General features: G+C 37.5%; 1 long non-coding RNA gene across 1 annotated transcript in view; it reads right to left on the reverse strand.

Annotated features, from left to right (window-relative positions):
- The window catches only part of LOC125030572, a 24,958-nt gene extending 15,658 nt beyond the window's left edge, over window positions 1–9,300 (reverse strand). The window contains exon 1 of the long non-coding RNA XR_007115408.1: window positions 8,922–9,300. This is a non-coding gene — a long non-coding RNA (uncharacterized LOC125030572). The remainder of the gene's footprint in view (window positions 1–8,921) is intronic.
- Between the last annotated feature and the right edge of the window lie 2,540 nt (window positions 9,301–11,840).

Below are 11,840 nucleotides of genomic sequence, written 5' to 3' on the forward strand. Positions count from 1 at the left end.
TCCACACACTCGCGGGGTAAATCTCGCCTCAACCCCCACGAGACGCAGCCATTCACGATCTGGCAACACTGCGTCCAGGTCGGTTAGTCTATGAATACGGTCTCATCCAAATCCTGTTACCACAAACCCCTAGGCACAGAAGGAAATTTAAAGGTGATTATCCCCTCCGTCCTCTTCTCTTTATCTCTATCTTTATCTTCTCTCTCTATCTCTTATCTTCATCCTCTTTGAGACTAAAACGGTTTTGTGGATAGGAGGTATATGGAGATCAGGCGGTCTGTCTTTCCTAATCCAACGGCTACGCGGCGAGAGCGACAAAGGACGCCCAACGAAGCACATGCTAGGGTGGGCTCTTTGAGAATTACCGGTTCCTCTTTTGTTTGTTCTTCTTTTATTAGCGTTTCTTGTTCTACCTATGCTTCTATTTCCTTTGCTTTTTTTTTTTAAGATATTTTTACTCGATCTTTATTTTTTCGACCTCTCTAACTCTCTTTTTTTTATCTCTTTCTGTTTTCCTCCTCTACCTCTTCTCCCTCTCCCTTTCCCGTCTCTCTCTCTCTTTCTCCCTCTTCCTATCCTTCTTCTAATGTCTTTATATTTCCATTTTCATCTCCTTCTTGTCTCTCTTCCTCCTTTTACTTCATCTTCTTTTCTTCTTCTTATCTTTCTCCCTCCCATTATACCTGTTCCTGACCTTCTCATTTTCCTTCTTCTCCTTCTCCCTTTCCCTTTCCCTTTCCCTCTCCCTCTCCCTCTCCCTCTCCTTCTTCCTCTCCCTCTCCCTTTCCCTTTCCCTCTCCCTCTCCCTCTAAACGATCTGGGAATAATCCTTCATTTAACATGACAAAAAAAAAAAAAAATATGAACGGAGGAAAGTAAAAAAAAAAAAAAAAAAAAAAAAAAAAAAAAATCCGTATAATTCGTCAGCTCATAAGGTCGGCCTGTCACTCAACCCCGACGACACCGTAACATTCACATCCGTACGCTGGGTCTCCTGAAAATCGCCCTTATGGCATGTCGCGTAGGGCAGGCGAGTATCTCCTCTACAACTCTAAAACCCCCAAGAGTAAACTGAATTCCATTTGTTAAATTGCAGGCCCGGGTGTAGACAGGGCGCAGGAATCTGTATTTAATCGTATTTGATCCAACTAATGACGGACTTCAAATGCATCTTGATCGGCTTCCCGGCGGAGGAGAGAGAAGGCGTCCTCGTATTTTTTATTTTTTTATTTCGTCTACTTTATTCAGGGATGTGAAGTACCTCTGCGGAATTTTGAGTCTTCAACTCAGTCTCCTTTCCCTCGACTCCACATCTCCCTCTCCCTCTCCCCGTGCTATATTGCGCCCCTCTGAGAACTACTCAAATATTTTATCCAGATGGGCACTATCTGTTATTTCCTAGGTGTGGTTTCTCCAAAATTTACCTTTAGAACACACACCATAAAAGAAGATTAATCATACAGGGTATTATGATCTAATTTCAACCTTAGAGGTAACTGAGAGAAAGGGTAATATCAAAACACTTAATAAGCTTACAAATTTTAGTTAACATTAGGAATCATAAATCATTACACTTTTACAATAATATAAACATACTTTTACCAAAATATTCAGCTACTCCAACTTGTCACTAGTTGGTCTTCTCAGCTGTCTTCTTTTCTTTTCATCCATCTCCTGGGCTCCCAAGAGATATTTTCTTTCCTATTATTGTGCACAGCACCAGGAACCAATAAATCCCAATCTTCAGCAAAACCATTAAAAAAACTAAAAATATAAACTAAAAAAAATAAACTAAACAATAAACAAAAAAATAAACATTATAATAAACTAAAAATTAAACCCATTCCTAGAAAAGAAACAATATTCTAGTTTAGGAATGATAAACAATATAAGGTTATAAATCTAAATAAGTATTTCGTAAAAGAACAAAATATATCTTGCAAACAAACAAATTACGTATAGCATTTATGTTATTATACATGATCTGAGTAATTGTATGCACATTCTAGTAAATTTTGACTAAACATCATTTCAATAGTATACAATTATAAATGTTAAGAACACTTACGCTTTGAATGGGTTTTCAATTCTTAATAATAATGAGAGAGACACATCTGGATGTTGTTCAGTGCCAGGTGCCAGCCTCCAGCTGTGAAGAAGACATACTATTTATCTCTAATTTCTAGTTTGATCTCCAATATTTACAGCCCTTTTGTTCTATAAATCAAATATATAGTATCTTATGACTTTATTAATTATATAATTACAGTTGAACATTCTTTCTTACCTCGGATATTTCATGATAATCTAAAAGACTTTCAGGCTGTTGTATGGCACTCTTCTCTGATCTCTTTCTCTCTCTCTCTCTATGGTTATAGCAACAGTATCAGGCTTTAGTACTGTATAGTGCGATCCCTGTTCCCTCTTCCCTCTCTTCTGTTTCTCCTTCCCTCTTCCTCTGCAACGCCTCTTCTCCCTCTCCTCTTTCTTCTTTCCTCTTCCCCTGCAACGTCTCTCCCCTCTCTTCCTGCGTCCCCTCTTCCCTGTTCCCTCTAGCCCCTTGCCTTTTCCCTCTCTTCTCTCTCTCTCTCTCTCTCCACTCCTGTTTACATCCTTCCCCCACCTCCTTCCTTCATCCTACTCCTCTACCCCCATTCTCCACTCTCATCTTCCCCATCCCTCTTCCCCATGCGACCCCTCTTCTTTCTTCCCCTCCCCTCTCCTCACTCCCATCTTCATCGTTCCCCCACCCCCTCCTCCTCAACCCCCTGTGAGCCCTCTTCTTTCTTCCCCTCTCCCCTCTCCCTCCCCCCCCAACTCTCCTCCTCGAAATCTGGGAGAAATTGTGCGTCGAGATAGGAGGGAAGGGCCTTTTGAGTTCATGATTTTATGCGTACGCTCGTGTCCCTTCCAGAAAATCCGCTTGGTAAAATATGTTTTCAATTTCTTTCCCTTTCATTCGTTTACATTTTAAGCCGTTTTAGGTTGAAGGAATATTGAACGAGTTGCCGAATTAGGGGCTTGTCATGTAAGAAGGATTTCAGAAACCAACTCTTGTACATCTTGAAGTTATATGTTTAACAGTATCACCATAAGCGAATTGAGATTTATGACCACAATTGCACAATCCACACGTACGCACTTTAAGTATACACACTATTTTTTGTTTTTGTTTTTATTTTTCCATACTATTTATCTGTAACACATTTCACCGATGAATTTCTTGCGTTCTGCACGAAAGAGTCTCAGCTGTTTAAAGCCTTTTTTCATGTAGGCTTTCAAGTTCCTTCTTATCATACAAGAGTTCCTTCTTATATCATGCAAAATTTCTTTCTTATATCATATAAAAGTTTCTTCTTATATTATGCAAAAATAACGGATATTTGTATTACGGAAGTAAATGTAATTGTGAGTTTTATATTACAATACTAAAAAAATCACAGTATTTCATGAAATTCGTCACAGAAGATTAAGATAAGCCTTTCTATTTCATTGCCCTTCATGCTATTTTCTCTCCCCCTCTCTCTCTCTCTCTCCCCCCCTCTCTCTCTCTCTCTTTCTCTCTCTTTCTCTCTCTTTCTCTCTCTTTCTCTCTCTTTCTCTCTCTCTCTCTCTCTCTCTCTCTCTCTCTCTCTCTCTCTCTCTCTCTCTCTCTCTCTCTCTCTCTCTTCTCTCTCCTTCTCTCTCTCTCTTCTCTCTCCTTCTCTCTCTCTCTTCTCTCTCCTTCTCTCTCTCTCTTCTCTCTCCTCTCTCTCTCTTCTCTCTCCTTCTCTCTCTCTCTCTCTCCCTCCTCTCTCTCTCTCTCTCCCTCCTCTCTCTCTCTCTCTCCCTCCTCTCTCTCTCTCTCTCCCTCCTCTCTCTCTCTCTCCCTCCTCTCTCTCTCTCTCTCCCTCCTCTCTCTCTCTCTCTCTCTCTCTCTCTCTCTCTCTCTCTCTCTCTCTCTCTCTCTCTCTCTCTCTCTCTCTCTCTCTTTCTCCCTCCATTCTCTCTCTCTCTCTCATTCTCTCTCTCTCTCTCTCTCTCTCTCTCTCTCTCTCTCTCTCTCTCTCTCTCTCTCTCTCTCTCTCTCTCTCTCTCTCTCTCTCTCTCTCATCCTCTCTCTCTCTCATCCTCTCTCTCTCTCTCTTATTCTCTCTCTCTCTTATTCTCTCTCTCTCTTATTCTCTCTCTCTCTTATTCTCTCTCTCTCTTATTCTCTCTCTCTCTTATTCTCTCTCTCTCTTATTCTCTCTCTCTCTTATTCTCTCTCTCTTATTCTCTCTCTCTCTTATTCTCTCTCTCTCTTATTCTCTCTCTCTCTCTTATTCTCTCTCTCTCACTCTCTCTCATTCTCTCTCTCTCTCTCTCTCTCTCTCTCTCTCTCTCTCTCTCTCTCTCTCATTCTCTCTCTCTCTCTCTCATTCTCTCTCTCTCTCATTCTCTCTCTCTCTCTCTCTCTCTCTCTCTCTCTCTCTCTCTCTCTCTCTCTCTCTCTCTCTCTCTCTCTCTCTCTCTCTCTCTCTCTCTTTCTCTCTCTCTCTCTCTCATTTTCTCTGTCTCTCTCATCCTCTCTCTCTCTCTCATTCTCTCTCTCTCTCTCATTTTCTCATTCTCTCTCTCATTCTCTCTCTCTCTCATTCTCTCTCTCTCTCATTCTCTCTCTCTCTCTCATTCTCTCTCTCACTCTCTCTCTCTCTCTCTCTCTCTCTCTCTCTCTCTCTCTCTCTCTCTCTCTCTCTCTCTCTCTCTCTCTCTCTCTCTCTCTCTCATTCTCTCTCTTCTCTCTCTTTCTCTCTCTTTCTCTCTCTTTCTCTCTCTTTCTCTCTCTTTCTCTCTCTTTCTCTCTCTCTCTCTCTCATTCTCTCTCTCATTCTCTCTCTCTCTTATTCTCTCTCTCTCTCCCTCTCTCTCATTCTCTCTCTCTCTCTCCCTCTCTCTCTCATTCTCTCTCTCTCTCTCCCTCCTCTCTCTCATTCTCTCTCTCTCTCTCCCTCCTCTCTCTCATTCTCTCTCTCTCTCCATCCTCTCTCTCATTCTCTCTCTCTCTCCCTCCTCTCTCTCATTCTCTCTCTCTCTCCCTCCTCTCTCTCATTCTCTCTCTTTCTCTCCTCTCTTCCTTCTTGCCCTTTCTCTTCTCTCCTCTCTTGTTTTCCCTCAATAATTCCGCATCCATCCTCTCTCCTCTTCCCCCCTTTCCTTTTTTTCTTCTTTCATCTTTCATATCTCATCTCTCCTCCCTTTCTTCCTCCTCTCTCCTCTCTTTTCTCTCCTCTCATACATTTCCTTCCCTTATTTATACTCTAACGCTCTTCCCTTCCCCTGTATTTTCAATGTGTAAACTATTTCACTGATATTAATTGATATTGTGTTCAGCTAAACATTTTCACAATGTTTGCTTTTATTCCTTGCGCAAAGTTGATTTATAAACATACATTCTTTAACAAAATGGTCGCATGTGAACTACTTTACAATCGATCGATTTATAACATATTTAGAAGATATTTATCTTTTTCGTTCACATTAAGTAAGGTTTGGTATAAATTATGACTATATTAGCTGTAAATAACTTTGTAATTAATTTTACGATATCGCATGGACTTCGGTATCGTTATTCCATGGAATTTACTCTTATATCCACCCCTTCCTTTTGCAATGCACTAATATCAGGGGAAATAATATTTCATGCAGTCAGGTATATCTGCAAAATCACTAACTGAATTTATTCATTTATGATTTTTTTCGGTGATTCAGATTCCTTACAACGCGCAGGCAAAGTGAAAATAGCAAAGATTCAAAATATATTGCTCACTCGTCTTAAGGTATGTTCTTTCATTAACTTTTTGTATGTAGATTATTGGACCTTGAATTTCATGTCTGTAGCCATCCATTTTTCAAATAACCACATATGAACACTGTATCTGTACTAAATACCCATTTTGATTCCTAAAAGCTCTTAATTGAATTGAATATTCGTTCACATTAACTCCACAGACATCACATAAACCATTATTGTGTATTTATGTTCTAATTTCATACATGTAGGCTTGATTCACATGTCGACTTAGTTAAATGCATAATATCAAACAAGATTTATACAGGATGTCGATTACTAGTTCATTAAGTCTTTAACTCAATTCGAAAAAAGTTTTCCTTGTGTGTTCATATCACAACACCAATTTCATACTTTACAATATTATGATAAACTTACGAGGTACAGTTGTTATCGAGTCTATAATAGTTACCCCGTACTAACTCATCAAACACAGAAAACGTAATCAAAATTCAAAATAAAAGGGGGAACTTCTATATTTTCTTAACCAACACTATAACGCCCAGCAATTCACATGTACTAGTTTATCTTCCATCATCTGATATTGATGACTTATACTGCCATTCATCACGGGAAAACAAGAGTCGAAATCAGAACCGCATACAATATATTAAATGCCATTTCTCCACATAGCCAAAGAACTTTCCCGTTTTCGGTTTCAAGTGACAAAAAAAAAAAAAAAAAAAAAAGTAATAATGGCGGGTTAGGTAACGGGGATATTTGGGTCTCATGATGTATAATATCTATATCATAATACGTTATCTTACATGAAATATGAAACCTGTAACTTTTAAGTCAATCCACACAATCACAGTAAACGGAAGCTTCGATGGAATAGCGAAAGGTTATTTGTACTTTTATCGGCTGGCAATAATGACTTATTACCATCTCACTACAGGCCGATACATTCACCAGAATCAGAATCTCACTCCTTTCCATATACGCAAAATATTATAGTCATTTAAAAGATTTAGATCAGAATTTTCCATTACTTCTACTACAAAGAAAAAGGGTTATAATTGCGGAAATGTATATAAATGTAGTTTAGAACAGCCCAATCTTTATGATACTTTGTTGAGATCCTTTCTTAGCACGTGATGTAAACTAGATAATAGATAATACCCGCAAGTTTAAGTTACCCTCCAAAACAACGTATCTCTCCTCATAGAAAACGAAATCTCAAGTCAAAAGAAAAAGGGAAGATTATGGATTTACCAGTAAATATTTATGGACGTAAAACGTATTTTTACATGTATAAAACGTGTACCAGCTGCCAACCCATCAAATAAAATATAATACTCATGATATGGTCTAAAACAAATCCTTTCATCAGTGGATATTAATGACTTCTAATGCCATCCCGTTATACAAAGGCACGTTCATCACCCTTTGTTCCAAAGGACAGAATCGCAAATTCATTTTTCTTTTTCCTCTTTCTTAATACGAAGGTCAGATACTATTAACTTTCATTTTTCAGCGTTCGTCAAAAATGTAAATATACAACCAAACGAATTATGTAATGGTGATAAGCGGGAAAAGAAAAGAAGTACAGATGAAGATCAGTACATGGCAGAAAATTCATCGCATTCGTACACATACAATAAAGGTAAAACACCCTTTGTTTCACTGAAAACGTATAAATATAAACAGAATATTTGCATGGAATTAATTACAGTCAATATCATTCGGAAATAGAATAACTAATATATATATACGTGCTACATAATGTTTGCGTTCAACAAAATGTAAAGCATTGAGTTATAACATTTCAGAAGCAATATGTTATTATGTTCCTTGACGTTTTGACAAGACTTTGGTCCTTGCAATATCGATGATGATGATGATGATGATGATGATGATGATGATGATGATGATGATGATGATGATGATGATGATGATGATGATGATGATGATGATGATGATCGGGATGATGAAATCATATAGTTGCAGAGATATATCGAAAGGAAGTGTGGAAGCGCATAGTGATGAGGATTAAGGAAACCAAAAACTAATATGTTGATACAAATACATACGATACGCCGATTTCTATAAATGCTAATAAAATGGAGATCAAACGAGATGTGATGTAATCCTTTGCCGATATCAACTAAGCACATATATTCTAAACCTTATTCTAAAACATGCACTTTCCCGGACAGAACTCGATGCAATTTACATAATACATTCGTGTGGTTAGGAAGTGTTGAGAAAATGAAAAAGTGCAGAAAATGAAAAAAATCATTCGGTGCAGTGGATGAATGAACATTAATGCGTGTGATAATAATGTGGAGGAAGACTTGAGAGTCTACCTCTGCGTTTATAAATTCTCTAGTAACCAAGTATCGTAAAGCTTTCCATTAAAAAAGTACATTTACGTGCAGAGCAAATGGTCAACAATGAACCCTGTTTACTTAAATACGACAGACCTTTATATTAATACATACCTCAACCATTGATTGTTTTCCTTATTAAGGGGAAATGTAAGGACTAAAACGTACACATGCAATAACGCCCTTATAACGTGTAAACTGGCTGAATAAAGCAAGATCTTATAGCCTAATAAACCCACGCTGTTAGCAGCCGATATACAGAACATTTCTGCCTTTCTAAAAAAGCAGTTAAACTGAATCAAAAATTTACTGTATGATCGCCCTTAGCAGTTTCGAAACCATACTAGTAATGTTTACACAGCATGCATAAGTTGTCCTCATAGCTACATTTAGCAATGTAACGAGGAAACGTAGTATTTTTGCATAAACGAGGATAAGTATATATAGAAGCTCTACAAACGATTGTTAAGTCCGTCTAAAAATATTTCGAATAAAGGTCTAATTAGAATTCCACAATGGAAATAACGGAACAGTCCAAACAAATAAGCTAACAGCAAGCTCGTATCAACATATTTAATGTAAATATATTGATTAGAACACAAACCAAACCAGATTAGATGCACGGTTATGCCTACAAGTCTAAACCAACACAAATTGTCCCAGTTATCGATCACAAAACGGGTAAAAAAAATCTTAGGATTAGAACATTCCATATGTAGTATCAAAAATGACCATGCACGTTCCACCCCTCCAAAGTTTGAAGTAGTTTTGTAAACGTTCACCTTTTGGATAGCATGGTTGGATGTGTGCGAGAAGGGAGGAAGGTAGTCTGTGCGTTCCTGAAGGATGCTGAGGATCATCGTGTGAAAAAAAAAGAGAAAAACTTATAATTTCTGTTTTAGAAAGGGGGGTTGGAATTCTTACGGAAAGAACAGTTATTTAGAAAGACGCATTTGAATGAAAGAAGGGGCATTTTGAGATGATATGAGATTCACCTGAGGAAATCAGACTTGTGTGCGCCATTCGAATAAAGCAAGATCTTATAGCCTACTACTAGTACCATGACATGCCATTTCCACATTAAACCCACACTGTTTGCAGCCGACATACAGAACAGTTCTGCCTTTCTAAAAAAAAAAAAAAAAAAAAAAAAAAAAAAAAAAAAAAAAAAAAAAAAAAAAAAAAAAAAAAAAAAAAAAAAGCAGTTAAATTGAACCAAACTGCATTACAATATTCAATCCTTTACTGTAAGATCGCCCTTAGCAGTTTCGAAACCATCCTAGTAATGTTTACACAGCATGCAAAAGTTATCCTTATAGCTACATTTAGCCATGTAACGAGGAAACGTAGTATTTTTGCCTGATACGAGGATAAGTATATATAGAAGCTCTACAAACGATTGTTAAGTCCGTCTAAAAATATTTCGAATAAAAGTTAAATTAGAATTCCACGGTGGAAATAACGGAACAGTCCAAACAAATAAGCTAACAGCAAGCTCGTATCAACATATTTAATGTAAATATATTGATTAGAACACAAACCAAACCAGATTAGATGCACGGTTATGCGTACAAGTCTAAACCAACACAAATTGTCCCAGTTATCGATCACAAAACGGGTAAAAAAACAAACTCTTAGGATTAGAACATTACATATGCAGTATCAACAATTACCATGCACGTTCCACACCTCTGTAAAAGTTTGAAGTAGTTTTGTAAACGTTCAACTTTTGGATAGCATGGTTGGATGTGTGCGAGAAGGGAGGAAGGTAGTTTGTGCGATCCTGAAGGATGCTGAGGATCATCGTGTGTAAAAAAGAGAAAAACTAATAATTTCAGTTTTTTGAAAGGGGAGTTGGAATTCGCACAGATAGAACAGTTATTTCGAAAGACGCATTTGCATGGGAGAAGGAATATTTTAAGATGAAATGAGACTTGTGTGCGCCATTCGAAGCATACGTTTGCAAGGTGGGTCTTTCAACGTTCTGAAAAGGTTTATAGGGCTCATGTCTGTTTGTAAAACGTACACATGAAATAACCTTATAATGTGTAAACTGGCTGAATAAAGCAAGATCTTATAGCCTAATGCTAATACCATGACATGCCATTTCCACATTAAACCCACAGTTAGCAGCCGACATACAGAACATTTCTGCCTTTCTAAAAAAGCAGTTAAACTGAATCCAACTACATTGCAAGATTCAATAATTTACTGTAAGATCGCCCTTAGCAGTTTCGAAACCATCCTAGTAATGTTTATACAGCATGCAAAAGGTATCCTCATAGCTACATTTAGCCATGTAACGAGGAAACGTAGTATTTTTGCCTGATACGAGGATAAGTATATATAGAAGCTCTACAAATATTCTAAAAATATTTCGAATAAAAGTTGAATTAGAATTCCACAGTGGAAGTAACGGAACAGTCCAAACAAATAAGCTAACAGCAAGCTCGTATCAACATATTTAAAGTAAATATATTGATTAGAACACAAACCAAACCAGATTAGATGCACGGTTATGCGTACAAGTCTAAACCAACACAAATTGTCCAAGTTATCGATCACAAAACGGGTAAAAAAACAAACTCTTAGGATTAGAACATTACATATGCAGTATCAACAATTACCATGCACGTCCCACACCTCTGTGAAAGTTTGAAGTAGTTTAGTAAACGTTCAACTTTTGGAGAGCATGGTTGGATGTGTGCGAGAAGGGAGGAATGTAGTGTGTGCGTTCCTGAGGGATGCTGAGGATCATCGTGTGAAAAAAAAAAAAAAAAAAAAAAAAAAAGGAGGAAAACTAACAATTTCTGTTTTGGACAGGAGGTTGGAATTCGTACGGAAAGAATAGTTATTTAGAAAGACGCATTTGCATGGGAGAAGGAACCTTTTATGATGAAATGAGACTTGTGTGTGCCATTCGAAGCATACGTTTGCAAGGTGGGTCTTTCAACGTTCTGAAAAGGTTCATAGGGCTCATGTCTGTTTGTAAAACGTACACATGCAATAACGACCTTATAATGTGTAAACTGGCTGAATAAAGCAAGATCTTATAGCCTAATGCTAATACCATGACATGCCATTTCCACATTAAACCCACAGTTAGCAACCGACATTTCTGCCTTTCTAAAAAAAAAGCAGTTAAATTGAATCAAACTACATTGCAAGATTCAGTCATTTACTGTAAGATCGCCCTTAGCAGTTTCGAAACCATCCTAGTAATGTTTATACAGCATGCAAAAGGTATCCTTATAGCTACATTTAGCCATGTAACGAGGAAACGTAGTATTTTTGCATGATACGAGGATAAGTATATATAGAAGCTCTACAAACGATTGTTAGTTAAGTCCGTCTAAAAACATTTCGAATAAAGGTTTAATTAGAATTCCACAATGGAAATAACGGAACAGTCCGAACAAATAAGCTAACAGCAAGTTCGTATCGACCTATTTAAAGTAAATATATGTTTAGAACACAAACCAAACCAGATTGGATGCACGGTTATGGTATAAATCTAAACCAACACTAATTGTCCCAGTTATCGATCACAAAACGGGTAAAAAAAAATCTTAGGATTAGAACATTACATATGCAGTATCAACAATGACCATGCACGTACCTCTGTAAAAGTTTGAAGTAGTTTTGTAAGTGTTCACCTTTTGGATAACATGGTTGGATGAGTGCGAGAAGGGAGGAAGGTA

The sequence above is a fragment of the Penaeus chinensis genome, chromosome 2 (assembly GCF_019202785.1).
Source record: "Penaeus chinensis breed Huanghai No. 1 chromosome 2, ASM1920278v2, whole genome shotgun sequence".
NCBI lineage: Eukaryota > Metazoa > Arthropoda > Malacostraca > Decapoda > Penaeidae > Penaeus > Penaeus chinensis.